We start from the raw sequence: 13,348 nt of genomic DNA, 5'->3' as shown, positions 1-13,348 counted from the left end.
GTGTACAACACATGTTTTACAAATTACATCATCTTTATTAAAATTCTGACAATGTAGGTAATTTGCTTTTATATCACCACATAGGAATAGTTAGCATCCATGGCAACTACCTTGAAAATGACATGTGATCTCAATGATGTTGAGAAAAACAAGAGCAAACATATGTAAGGTATGTGAGCAAAGTGAATTGAGACCAAAACCTCTGCAGGGCAGGAAGTTCCTCAGTTCTCTTGCACTTTGCAAAATTCAATATTCTTATGATTTTAAGGAGATTGTTAGATTGTTTCTAGAGGATGAAAACAACTGACCCTGAAAGACTACATATACCTCAGCTTAAATTTGCTCAATTATGAATTTCTTGTGAGGAAAAGAAAAACTTTATTCCCAGGGGATTCTGGGAAGAATTACTCTTTCATACAGCAATCCCAAACATCTACCAAGTAGGATAGATACCATGCAACATAATAGATTGATTTTATGTGAAAAAAAAGATGTTTGTCATAAAGATGATGATGAAACTGAAGCATTCCTTTTGATCTAGGCATCCAGCCAAGCATGATGTCAGGTGTAGATGTTCTGGTCAGGAATATGGCATCGATTTATTTCATGCACCCTGCTCTTGTATCTCTTCTCACAATAATATTGAATGTGAGTTCTATTTTCTAATTTGTATGAAGGTATGATAGGATCTATTGTGGCCTTGTCAATGATACTAGTCATCATCCTCTTTCATAGAAGATCAAAAAAAAAAAAATTGGGAGGAAAGTCAGTTTCTGGAGATGTTGAATCAACTGGTTGAACATTTTGCTACACAACTGAATGTTCCATATGAGGGAGAGCAGGCCAAGGGATATTCCAGTGATGTCCAGACTGAAAATCTAGACTCTCAGTGGAAGCCACACTTCTATCCAGACCTGTATCACACTGCAGTTATCTCAGAGAGCTTTCCACACTCACAAATTTGGAGTGATACTGTATCCAGGTATGTGTATGTTTTACTATTCATCTATATATGCAATAAATCCTAATGGATTGAGGGCTATTACAAAATCTTGTGCAGATGTAAGAAATAAGATAATATGAACTTTTAGAAAATTAAGGTGAAAGTCATCTTGGAACAGCCTGAGGGTGTATTTCAATTACTTTTTCTAATCATAATATTTGCTTATAAATATGCATGTGCTACATAGGTAGAATAGTATGTAATGCTACTTCATATTTTACGTGTAGGAACATCAGTGTCTCAGTATGAACAGGACTACTTATTGTTTTGAAGAAATTTTCAACTGAGTTTTATGTTGCTATGAAACACAACACATGGCCCCTGTTTACAATGACACGCGTCTATGAACCCACAGTTCTATAGTTCAGAAGTCCAGCAGGAAACAATGGAGAAAAAAATAATGATGAGTGTAAGACTGGGAACTTGGATGGTGGTTCCTTGCTGCCTGTAAATCACAAAGGCCACCATACTCATTGGCCTGTAGTACTCCTTGATGCTCAAATTAGCAGTGCTGTGTCAAGTTTCCAGTTTCATCTTTCACATCCCCAACTTCACTTGCTATTGGAACAAGTTAACCCCTGCTCTTAAAGATTTCCTTTGATTACATAAAAACACTAGACAGTATGCTTTTATTATATAATGATATAATTTGGGTAATGTCAAGTTTTCCAGTTTTACCCAACTTCAGCTAGGGAAAACATAATAAAACATTCCAGACCAGAAGCTTTTAAGTGACAGAAATGTGTCCCTTTACAGTTGAGAGTTAGCAGTTCTAAAGTCAAGTTATCAGCAGGGTCTATTCAGTTGTGAAATGGTTCTGTGGTTTGTGGTTTCTAGATGACCATCCTGTCTAGTGTCTAAGAAAGGCCACGATGCTCTTAGATGTATTTGTTTCTTCACCTCTTTTCTCTATGGGGCACCAATCATATGGAACTGAGGCTTAACAAGACTTCCTTTTCCTTAACGTAAGTCTTTGAATGCCTAGATCCAAACACACTCACTTTCAGGGAAACATGAATGTTAGGGTTTTAACCTATGGATTTCAGAAGGTACAATTCCCACAAGCCATACAATTAAGAGTATGAGAACAGCAGCCAAAGGAATAGAGAGACTTTCTATTTGTACTAATAAGTCTCTTACACTTCATCACTTGCCCTCCAGCTTCCTGCCCCAATTCACATGAATTTTCTCTAGTTGTTCTGTCTATCTAAGCATGAAACAGCATTACTGTTGTGAAATGTTTAAGTCACAAGTAATCTAGTCCTCTTAACATTGACAAGATTTCTTGCATTAAGGATTTGGTCACTTTATATATAGTCTACCTTGCAATGTATCTAATGAGGAATCTTAGCATTACTACATGATATTCCATGACATATATGTAATTAAATAAGATACAACACAGCACCATTTTCCTACGCACTTACAATAACTCTCTGAAAATATGCATATGTATGCACAATCATTGTATATGATTAATAGATACTCATCTGCTTCACCCCATACTTATGTATGTGTGTGTGCGTGTGTGTGTGTGTGTGTGTGTGTGTGTGTGTGTGTGTGTGTGTGTGTTCATTTACACAGGTATATTTATTTGAGCAGGCATCTTTACAGATTTAATGTACAGTTAAATTATATTCTATGCAATATAATTAATTTATAGAAATGCTTTGCTAACTTCTTTTCTTACAAAAATAGCAAAAAATTATCCTGAAGCAGGTAGTCTGCAATTTAGAATTATGTCATAGATTAGTCTTTTTGCTACTGTTAACAAGATTGTTATATATATATATATCAATATGTATGTATATATTCATTTAATTTATTTTATTGGTTCACCAGTGGAACAATTGAATATATTATTTCAAAGGCAGAAGTAGGCCTGAAGAATATCTGAACATTTAAAACACACAAAATAGCAAGGTTGGTCATTATTTAAGGGATCATTCTTCTTAGAGAATGAGAATAATTATTTGAATGTGCTTATAATGGAAGCCTAGTGAGTTAGACACAGTCCCATAAGGCTCAGTTATTTTATAAACTTAACAAGGTACTACTGGCTTGGTTTCCTTAGTAATGCATTGGTGTAAGTGGTTTGCTTTGAATGTAGGGAAAGGGGTGTTGCAAAGATTCAGTTTGACTAGAAACACAGCAATGGTTATCACTCAACTATGTTTTGATAATTTTAAAGTGTCTTTTTATTTTCAATAACATATTTTTAGTTTAAGAAATTTATACAGTTGAAGAATTTTTGAGAAGTCAAATTAAATGGATTAAGAAATGAAACACAGATTAGTGCTAAGCTCAAGGAATCAAGCAGCTGGATAGGCCACAGGATACACTCTCAAATGGTCGAGTGACTTCTGCTTAAAACTCAACTTATAAATAAGTTGGTCTTGTGTAGTCCATGATCACCCATACTGTGCTGAAGACTAGCTTGCCAGTTTCATATTTTTCTTCCAGAGACTTCCAGAGAATATTGCCTCTACTTTCTACTCTTGAACAACAGTTTGATTGACTACACACTTACAGATGCTCTGAACTGAAGGCAGATCAACCTCCAGAAATTACAGTTTATGGATAAGTCAGAACACATCTGTAAATTGATTACTCTCCACATACACATTGGACAAATACTACCCTATTCCTGGACTTAGGTTCTTTGACCAGTGTCCTCCTTTTGTCCTTTCAATTCTTCTTTCCTCCTAACCCCCCCACTGTACTTTCTGTCTTGTACAATTTGTCACAAAAGCCACCAGAACATCACTAACATAACAATTCTTAACTAATTGCTAAATTTAAAATTAATGAGAGCAACCACAACAAATCCAACAGCACTGAATCAGTTGGCATGCACATCTAGCTTCCATTAAGGACTGATGTGTATACACATTACACAATAAATTTTTGTTTAAATAATGATCTGTTTACTAGGTATGTTTTTTCCTGAAGTTGCATGAAAGTTTATGCAACAACAGGAAAACACAATATGAGTATAAATGGCTGTTGCCTCACTTAGTGTCCAGGAAGATATCCTAATACAAGTAGTCTCTATCTATACAAAAACAGCTAGAGCACAATGTTCTCTAATACTTTCAGGCTATTTAAACTCAGAGGCAGTTTCTAGAAAGCCTGAGTATCAATTATTTGTTCTTTTCCTTTACTGATAAGCTAAAAAGTAACTAGCTTATCTTCTGAAAGATCTATAGCTACTAATTTACATTTAACCCAATGCGTCCTTGTCATTTTGTGGACCATAACTATACAAGGTCACTCCATTCACTGGTAAAGTCTGTGACAAAAATGTTCCAGTCTTAAGAAAGTTTCCAGACTCTGCTGGAATAGCCCAGCTCTCCACAGGGAATGTTCCTTACTTGAAAGAAACAGGATGACTATATTTTAAATATTACTTCCTGAGGTCTACTTTATGTACTATTTAATTTTGATAAAAAAAAAAAACTTCATTTTGATATTGGTGTGCGATCACAGAAATACATCATATACATTTTAAAATGTAATTGAATTTGTAGAAAAGATATTTAAGAATTTTTCCCTATTTATTAATAGTCAGTATGGCTTCAAATCACGACCTCCACACTCCCAGTGAAAGTCTTCAGTGGTTAATAAGCCAATTAATCTTCAATTGATAAGAAGCGTATTGAAATTTAGGGAATCCATATGTCTGGTGAAATTCACACTCAAGTGGGAGTTTAGATAGTACTTGGCAAAGATGAAAGCTTTTTGATCTGAATACGTTTCAGTCGGGTCTGATAGCAGAAGACCATCACATGATGTTTTATTTAATATTATCTTTTGATGGATGATCTATCAGAGGAGTTTTACCTACACTGATGTAATAATAAGCCCTCTCAGGCCCCACTGGAGTCAGTGCTCTCCCCTGATTGTTTCTGCAGAGATGCAAGCAGGCAAAGGCAAAAGTTTTTCATGAGGAACACTTGTGGCTCAGCCCTGGACTTTGATGCAAGAACTGCCTTGTAAAGGTTAAATTTCATTTAGGATGCCAGGACAAGTGCTCACTTAGGCAGCACGTATACTAAAATCAGAACGATATGGAGAAGAATAGCATGGCTCCTGAGCAAGGATGCCAGGACAATGCCAAGGTGTAAGTAGGTTAGGGGAAAGCCTACTTACAATACCTATTACAGCCCTCATCCCAAAGAAGGGGATAAAGAAGGATAGCAAATAGATGGTCTTAAATTAGACTCAGTAGAATACTTAAAATGTATAATTTTATAGTATTTTTGCTGTGTAATTTCTGCATTATCTGTACCTTGTTCTAATCTCACATGTCCTTTCTGACTCCTTCTGTCTTTGCTTTGGGATTACATGCATCACTTCCCTTTCTCATTTGCTTGTTGTCAGCTCGTCCAGTGGGTCTGGTGCTAAGTAAGCACGACACATATGTAGAGGCCAGAGAACATCTTAAAACGTGGGTCTGAGACTTTCTATACTATTTTAGAGGCAGTGTCTCTCTTCCTATTGGCTTTTATTTATTTTTCCCATTGTATACATCAAGCTAGCTAAACAGATATCTTCTGAGTGGTTTCCTGTCTCACCTTCCTACTTCTCTTAGGAGTGCTGGGCTTACAGCTATGTGGTACTATAGCTACCTCTTTTTTACATGGCATATAGGGATCAAACACAGATAGGCAAGCTTGTACAAAATGCGTTTACCCATGGAACCATCTCTCTAGCCTTTGTTTTAGTTTCTTTACTTCTGGCACCTGCTAATCACATGATAACTTTCAGCTCATTTTACTTTATTAATATTTTATTTGTTCTTTTCTCTCAGCTTTTGCTTCTCTCAGATAGACTCATTGTGTAACACATAAAATAAAGCTACTAAATCAACAATTGCTTCAGGTTTAATGATAGTCTAAGTTAATTGTAATTAGAACAACTTGACAAAAACTCAAACTTGACATAACTCAATTTATGCATAGAGAAAAAGTTAAAAATTTTCCAAATCCTAAAGAGCTACACTAAATTATAATTTAATTACAAGATGTAATAATAAGTCAAATATAAATAATACAATGTCACTTCAAATAAGTGACTTTAAAATCTATAATATTGAGGGACAGATTTTTAGAAAATTATTCATATACTTTTAACAAAACTAATTATATATTGTAAAGAGTGAATTATTCTGCCTAATTAAAAAGTAAATAATGATGAAGATTTGGCAGGATCAACTTTTATGGGAAAATAATTCTGATAATTGAATGGTTTTGAACTGTAAACTTCTATCTGATAGTTATTTTGGGGAGAATTGCAATGCTGCTTTTGTGGTGCATCAGCCAGGCAGAAAACCTCGTAGGAATTCTTCGAGTATAACAGACTTGGCCTGAGAATGACACAAAACCTGCACAGGAAATTTACATGGTAGTTTAAAGTGGGGAGGAACTACCCTTTTTTTCCAGCACAAAATGTATTAAAGTGTAACTGTGATTGTCTATACAGTGTCTCATGAGTGCACCGCTGCTTGAGAACAGATGATATTTTTGAAAGAAGAAAGTATCATTCTTTTTAAGAAAAACAAAGTTGTGACTCAAAGCAAGTGTTTAGAGATTCTTATAAAACAGCAGGATGAAGCTATTGTAATCACCAAAAAGACTATGAACAAAGGAGGAAAACATGCATTACCCAGACTCTAAACATATAAACATGAAGCAAAACACATCTTTAATAGCCAGCTCTGGAGTCAATCTAATCACAAGCTAGTCTTCTTTAACAAGGCAGCTAGTAAATATCTAAAAATGCAAGGCAAGTAATTGGTCTTTCAAAACTTGAAAAAATTATATTATAGGAGAACAGAATCATAAACACATACTTTTCTTTTTGGAAATAGCTTTGCTTAATCTTTAAAGCAAATGATATACTTTTCGTAACCGACTTCTTTCTCCTTTCCTTATACACCACGACATAACCAGACCTCTATTTTGCCTACTACAATGTCTCTTTATTATTTTATTTTTGTTATCCAAGACCAATATCATCCTTGCTTGTGTCCCATACAGTGGGTCACCTAGAAATAGAGGTAACATGCTCCATTTTACAGTATCTGGGTGATAAAATTGTTATTTCTACTGTAAAGCCCAGTCTCTACAGATCAGAGAAGCTTGTTAGCAATTAGGAAGGAAGCTAAGTCGGTCTACTGATAATAGCCAGTGATTCTGTCACAGGCCCTATTATATTCCACAACAAGAAACACTTTTAATTAAAAGCCAAGCTCCCGACTAGAGCTGACCACAGGTAAGAAAATAAATGCAGAGTACACAGATTTCTCCCCTGTAGTGGAGGCCATATCATGTGAAAAATGGAAATATGGACTAATAACATTATTTCAGTAACATTGAAGTCTGTGTGACCTCTCAATATCAATGGTGCAGAACTGTCTCAATATTTAGGGTCAGTTTTTTTGTTCTTGCTTCCTTCTTAGTCTAATGCTATTTCCTGGACGGCTAGCTTAATGAATAACAGAGCATGACTTAGATTTTGTTTATTATTTCCAGACATTTTTTTTTTTTTAAATCTAAACTTGGTGAGTACAAATAATGAAAACAGAAGCTTTGAGGCACTGGGATGTTTCAAAATTTGGCATTTGGCACTGGTACCTGGGAAGATATCAAAATGAATGGGACATGAAAGTAGTTAGTATGGAGAACTTCATCAGAAGGCAACAGCCAAACACATCAAATGACTGGATTAAGATTTGCTTTCTATTTACAAAAATCTGTGTACTTTGTAGGAAAAGATCAGAAAGCATGAATATCGATCATTAGCTAGCTAGATGACCTTTCGTTAAGTGGATGTAACCATCTCTGAGCATAATATAATTGATTCCTGCAGCTCAACTGAGGAGAGAAAAGGCTGCTTTCTGGTTATGCACTTTGAATGCAAGCTGCATCTGCTCTGTGTGTCTTTTCTCACTGGTTCCCATGACACAGTCTGTTCATCACTCTGAAATCACTCATGCAGTGCAGAAAGAGAACTTCCACCTCGATGCCAATTGGGGATTTTTATTTTCTGATAACACACAAAATTAAAGTGAAGATACAAGAATGACTGCATGCACTGGGAAGAGCTAAGCTTTCGTTTATGTTTATTTGGTTCAAAAATTCTTGCCAAGAAAGAAAACGTTTTGCTTGTAATTTGCTTTACACGACACAATTCAACATGATGAAAGTATAGTGTTTTAGAATGTATCAGGTATATATATATATATATATATATATATATATATATATATATATATCTCCAGATTATATATTAAATAAATACTAGAGTATTAAGAATATGAACAGAGATGGGAAATTACTTTAAACATTGTTGCAACTATTATTTTTGTGAGTTGTCTGCCTTCAAATAACTAAACAATACTGTCTCCTGATACATATACATATTATTTACTCCATTTTCAAATTTAGTAGTGCCTTTGGGGATATAGTTTTCTCATTTTGTTGGCTTCTTTAGAAGGTTTTACATTTGTGTGTATGGTTTTGTTTTGTTTTGTTTTTTTAAGACACATTGTGTCTTCTGATATTGGGAAATTTTTTAAAACTAAAATATTTCAGAATTACTGTTGTACAAACAATATAGTTGACAGAAGTCAAAGTTTCATAACAATTAAAAGGTTACTTTAAAACATCAATGAGTTAGTTTGTTAATAATTTTATATTAATTACAAAGTTTTAAAACTATATTTCAAGTTTTATCAATGTATCCACTCTTCTTATCATTAAAGTCCATCATAATGCATACAACATCATTATCCTTTTCCTGGAACTCAGTTTGTAAAATACTCTTTCCCAATAGTGTGAAAGTCAGTTAGAAAGGAATAATATCAGATGTTTCTCCTGGACTATCGATGTCTAAAATGCTTATAGTCAAGAAACATTTTCTTGCTTTGGAGTAGTCATGCCATTATGTAAATCTCAATGGCAGCTGACTATTGTTTTCAAGCTGAGTAAAAATCACTTCCCTTGCTTGCCACCTCCCTAGGCAGGCTTTAGCCTGCAACAGTCCCTAGGGAGACACTCTGGAATTCCCAGCCTGCATTAGAACACAGCTTGAATTTACAGCTCTGAAGTGTAACTGAGATTAGACAAATTATATACATGATAATTAATTCTTTGGGGAAATTAAAAAAAAACAACCTTAAATACAAGTAAAATCTAAGAATGTGTGTTGTCGGTTTAATTCTATTCATTAACAGAATACATTTACTTTAATTAAACAACTGAGCCTCTACTGGAATTTTTTCTTGGTAATTCTTCACATTAAAACATATATGAAAATAAATGCTAGCTTTATCTCCCGAGATGGACTACACATCAATAACAGTGCAGCAGTGATTCTGTGTGTCGAAGCTATTTATACTTGGAAAATTAATGTGAAAGAGCAGGAGGGGAATATTGCTAGTGTGAAAATCTACCAGGCTTCAACTATTTCTTTATTTCTAACTTGAATGCTTTAATGAATTCTAGCCATTTCAACTTCAAGGACTGTGGAGTGCTCAGAGCTATAATGTAGCATATCAATGCCAGTTAAGTCATTAATAAAAGGAAAAATGAAGGACACTTACAGCCCCTTTCATTTCCTCCAAATAGAATGCACCTTGTTGAGGCAGATCAGAGGGAGACTGCAAATATTTGAAAATTCAAAAATTATTAGACCGCTTAATTGCAAAATCAACCCAAGTTTCCTTGGCCTTACTCACCTTCTCAATCCTACATCATGAGCTGTTCACCCTTCGTTCTCCTCTTGTTGTCATTTAATAATCAGATGTACATACCTTTCTACAGCCCCAGCAAGCAGCCATTCATAGAAAAGCAGTTTCCATCTTACATCCATTGTGAGGAAAATGGGTTTGTTTCTGCTTTAGCCAGGGCTAGCTTTTATCAGGTCATTCTGGTTTCTTTCAGGCTAACATTTGCAATTTCAAACAGGCCTGGATCTTGTTGATGTGGCTGCGAGGCAACCTTATTATATACTTCTCTTTCTTGATGAATAGTGGCATTCTTCTTGTTCTGGTTGATGTCATTACTATTACTTAAATAACCAAGATATATTGAACTGTAACTAAATGCCCCTCTTCAGTGAGAGAGCTCTAAATTTTTTCTGAAGCAATGGGATAAAAAGAGACTAAAGAGTCCCTACTGGAGTATTAAACACATTGTCCTAGGAAACAAATAACTGCCTTTATTATCTCTTTGCCAGAGTTGAATATTAACTATTCTTGAAAAATAAAAGCACAATGAACAGTCATTATTAAAGAGGCCTAAAATCATCACTTAACTGATAATATATAGTGACATATTGCATCATGTATCTTACTATAATTCTTGATGTGAGAAAGTTCTGCATATGACACTAACAGAAACAAGTAATAAGTTCGTTTAAAAAAAAACTCTCAGGTTACCCCACAACCCTCCTAAATGTACTGATGTTCAGAAGCTTAGCACTTCTAAGGTTCCCATGAAAAAAATTCTGTCTTTATGTGCCTAGTGCAAACCCTAACTGATTATGAACACAAAGGGGTCCTAGTTTTAGCTTTCTTTGTGGATAAATAACAGGATGTATCATATAAATATCAGAGTTAGATGTATTATATTGTAGAGTATTTGTCAAAGTCAAGTTTAGTTCTATCTCTGAGGTCAGGTTCTTCTGACCAGCTAAGAAGAACTAACCATGTAGCATGTCTTTTGGAGTGAGATTATAAGATGATTCTGTGTCTTCAAATGAATTTAAGAGTACTCTATGAAAATTTCATTAATCAAGTGGCTCAAATGATAGCTGTAAATAAACTTACCAAAGAGTAAGACTAGATGTGCAGAGAGAAGAAAGGACACCGTATTGTTATTGGAAATCAGTAGCTTAATTGTGAGCAGCGTTGAAAAATACAGTTACAGAAAGCACATCATTTAAAAGAGCCATGGTAATCGTTTGGACTCAAGTTCAATGAGACATAACTTGTGTCCAGTAAGACAAGTTTGTTGGTTTTGCTGTTGTTCATTTGTTTCGTTTCCATTGCTCTTGTTGTATGTATAGTATCCAGTTAAATTTGACAGATATTTCACATTGTGTAGCTTTGTCAATCAAAATTTAGAACACTTTAATTATTCCCCACATTTTTTTCTATTCCAGTTAATCTCCTTCCTCCTTTGATTCCTGAAAATGGCCAGATGTATTTTAAAGATTTGTATTTAAGAGTCATATAAGCAAATGCATAAATAATTGATAAATTTCAAAAATATTTTTCCAATAGTGCTATAGTATTTTCCATCCCCATAACTAGTTTGTAAAAGTTCCTGATTTTTAAGGAGACTTATTTATTTTTATTTTATTTGTGTGAGTGATTTCCTGATGCTCCACCCTAGGAGAGGATGTTGAATCATCAGGAACTGAAGTAACAGAACATTGTATGTTGATACGTGGGTACTAGTAATCAAATTCAGGTCCTCTGGAAGAGCAGCCAGTGCCCCTAAGGCTAAAATGAGTCATTCTCCAGCCTTTCATTCCTTCTGTTTTGCATTATCAAAACAATTGAAACAGTTGACAATCTCCTCTGTGAACAGAAATACCTGAATCACCAACAGTACATTAGCCAACTGAATCCCACAACAGAAATGTAAAAGCATGACCAAGTGATCTTGCTGTAGGAAGTACTGGGTCATTTTGATGTTCTGGGTGGGATAATTCACTGTATGAAAAGACAGAAGCTGAAAATCCAGTGGTGGTTTAACAGATTCGGCAAAGCAAAGGCACTTAACAAATCACCGGTGACAATTCAGAAAGCTGAGACCTAGACTAGTCTCTGAGAGCTTTGTTCTCACACTGATTACTTCAGAATCTCATCCTTGAAAAGCCGGTATTCATGATTTGGGGTGTGTTTTATCTTTATTTCCAAGCACTTCTTTTTCTGTTCATCCTTAACCTTAAGACCGAGTTTGAAATATTTTCTTTATCTCTCAAACGAACATCACAAAAGAAGCTAAGAACCATACTTAATCTAGACATGAAAGATGTATTTTTAAAAGATTACACAGATAATGACACTTTGGTGGGAAAAACTCAATGTTTTACTGAAAAAGAAGAGAAAAACATCTGTCCTCATCCCACCCCACCAAACTGATGCTCCCAACCACACCAGTCATACAAAACAACCATAAGGAAAGGTTGATAGGTTTGGAAGAAAGGAACAACATTTTCTATAGTTTTAAGAAAACATCACATTATACACGGAAAATCACCAGAGAAATTATGAGAAATTTCAAAGAGCAAAATCCCAGTAGGCTTCATTATTGCTGTTGCTTGTCCCTGCCTCAGAAAAACTGAAGCAGAAGCTACACAGGCAAATAGTTTAGAACACAAGGAAACTAATTTAGAATCCAGTGGGTCAGTACATCTGTAAGGGCTTTGTCCTTGCTTTTCTTTTCTTTCCTTATAAATGTGGACCCCAGGATAAGTCACCCCTGCATGATATTCACTTCACTAATCAACCTCTAGCCTAACTTGTAGAAGAAATGAAATTTAAACATAACCATTACAATTTTTTTCATATTTAAGGAAAAGTTAAAATTAAGACAAAAATTTAGTTTAGGATTTAAGTATTACTTATTTAAATTACTTTTTTATGCTTCTGTGCAAGTATTATTTGGTATACTGAAGAAGTAGCAGCATACATTTTATGCATTTGTTAATCACCAGAAAGAAAGCAAACCCAGCTAACTTTCTAGAGACTGTAAGGAAAATGTAGTACAACTGGTCTGATTGGTTCCAAATTATTAATGTATGGCTTAATTTTCAACTGTTACTCCAGTAAATCTTTATCCATACTGCAGATTTTAATTCCAAAATTTTATACAACAAAGTTGAAAATAGAAGAGATAGCCTTTCCATATGTTTGAAATTTGTATTAACCCCATTTCCAAAGACAAACATGGTAAATATGGTATATGGACATGAGCCCTGCCAGTTTGAAGACTAGAATGAAAATGAACCAAGAAATCCAGGTTAATTTGGGCTCTACCTTACATAAATAAAAACAACAAAGGACACTGGTTGTTTAAGGAAATAGTGTTCTGGTTTTAACTTCATCTCCGTATTTTTGTCATTACTCTGATTAACTTGTTCTCCATCTCAGGAGTTTGTCTAATTCCTTATGTATTTTGTCAAATACAAATTTGTCAAATACAAATGGACTAGACATTATTTAGGTATTTATTGCTTATAGTTATTGTACTTTTGTATATAGTTTTTCTTGTATTAGTTATAACCTTTTTAAAATTTTAGACAAAAAAGGGGAAATGTGGTATTGTA

General features: G+C 34.5%; 1 protein-coding gene and 1 non-coding gene across 8 annotated transcripts in view; both read left to right on the top strand.

The window, feature by feature from the left end:
* Positions 1–13,348, top strand: part of Lrp1b (LDL receptor related protein 1B) — a 1,919,409-nt gene that overhangs the window by 357,867 nt on the left and 1,548,194 nt on the right. The gene's annotated exons all lie outside the window — the stretch shown is intronic.
* Positions 5,034–5,139, top strand: LOC118583259. The gene has a single exon (XR_004944848.1). It is a non-coding gene; the product is annotated as a U6 spliceosomal RNA (small nuclear RNA).

Source organism: Onychomys torridus, chromosome 4, assembly GCF_903995425.1.
Source record: "Onychomys torridus chromosome 4, mOncTor1.1, whole genome shotgun sequence".
NCBI lineage: Eukaryota > Metazoa > Chordata > Mammalia > Rodentia > Cricetidae > Onychomys > Onychomys torridus.
The sequence above is the reverse complement of the archived record's forward strand: the minus strand, read 5'-3'. Positions and strand labels throughout refer to the sequence as shown.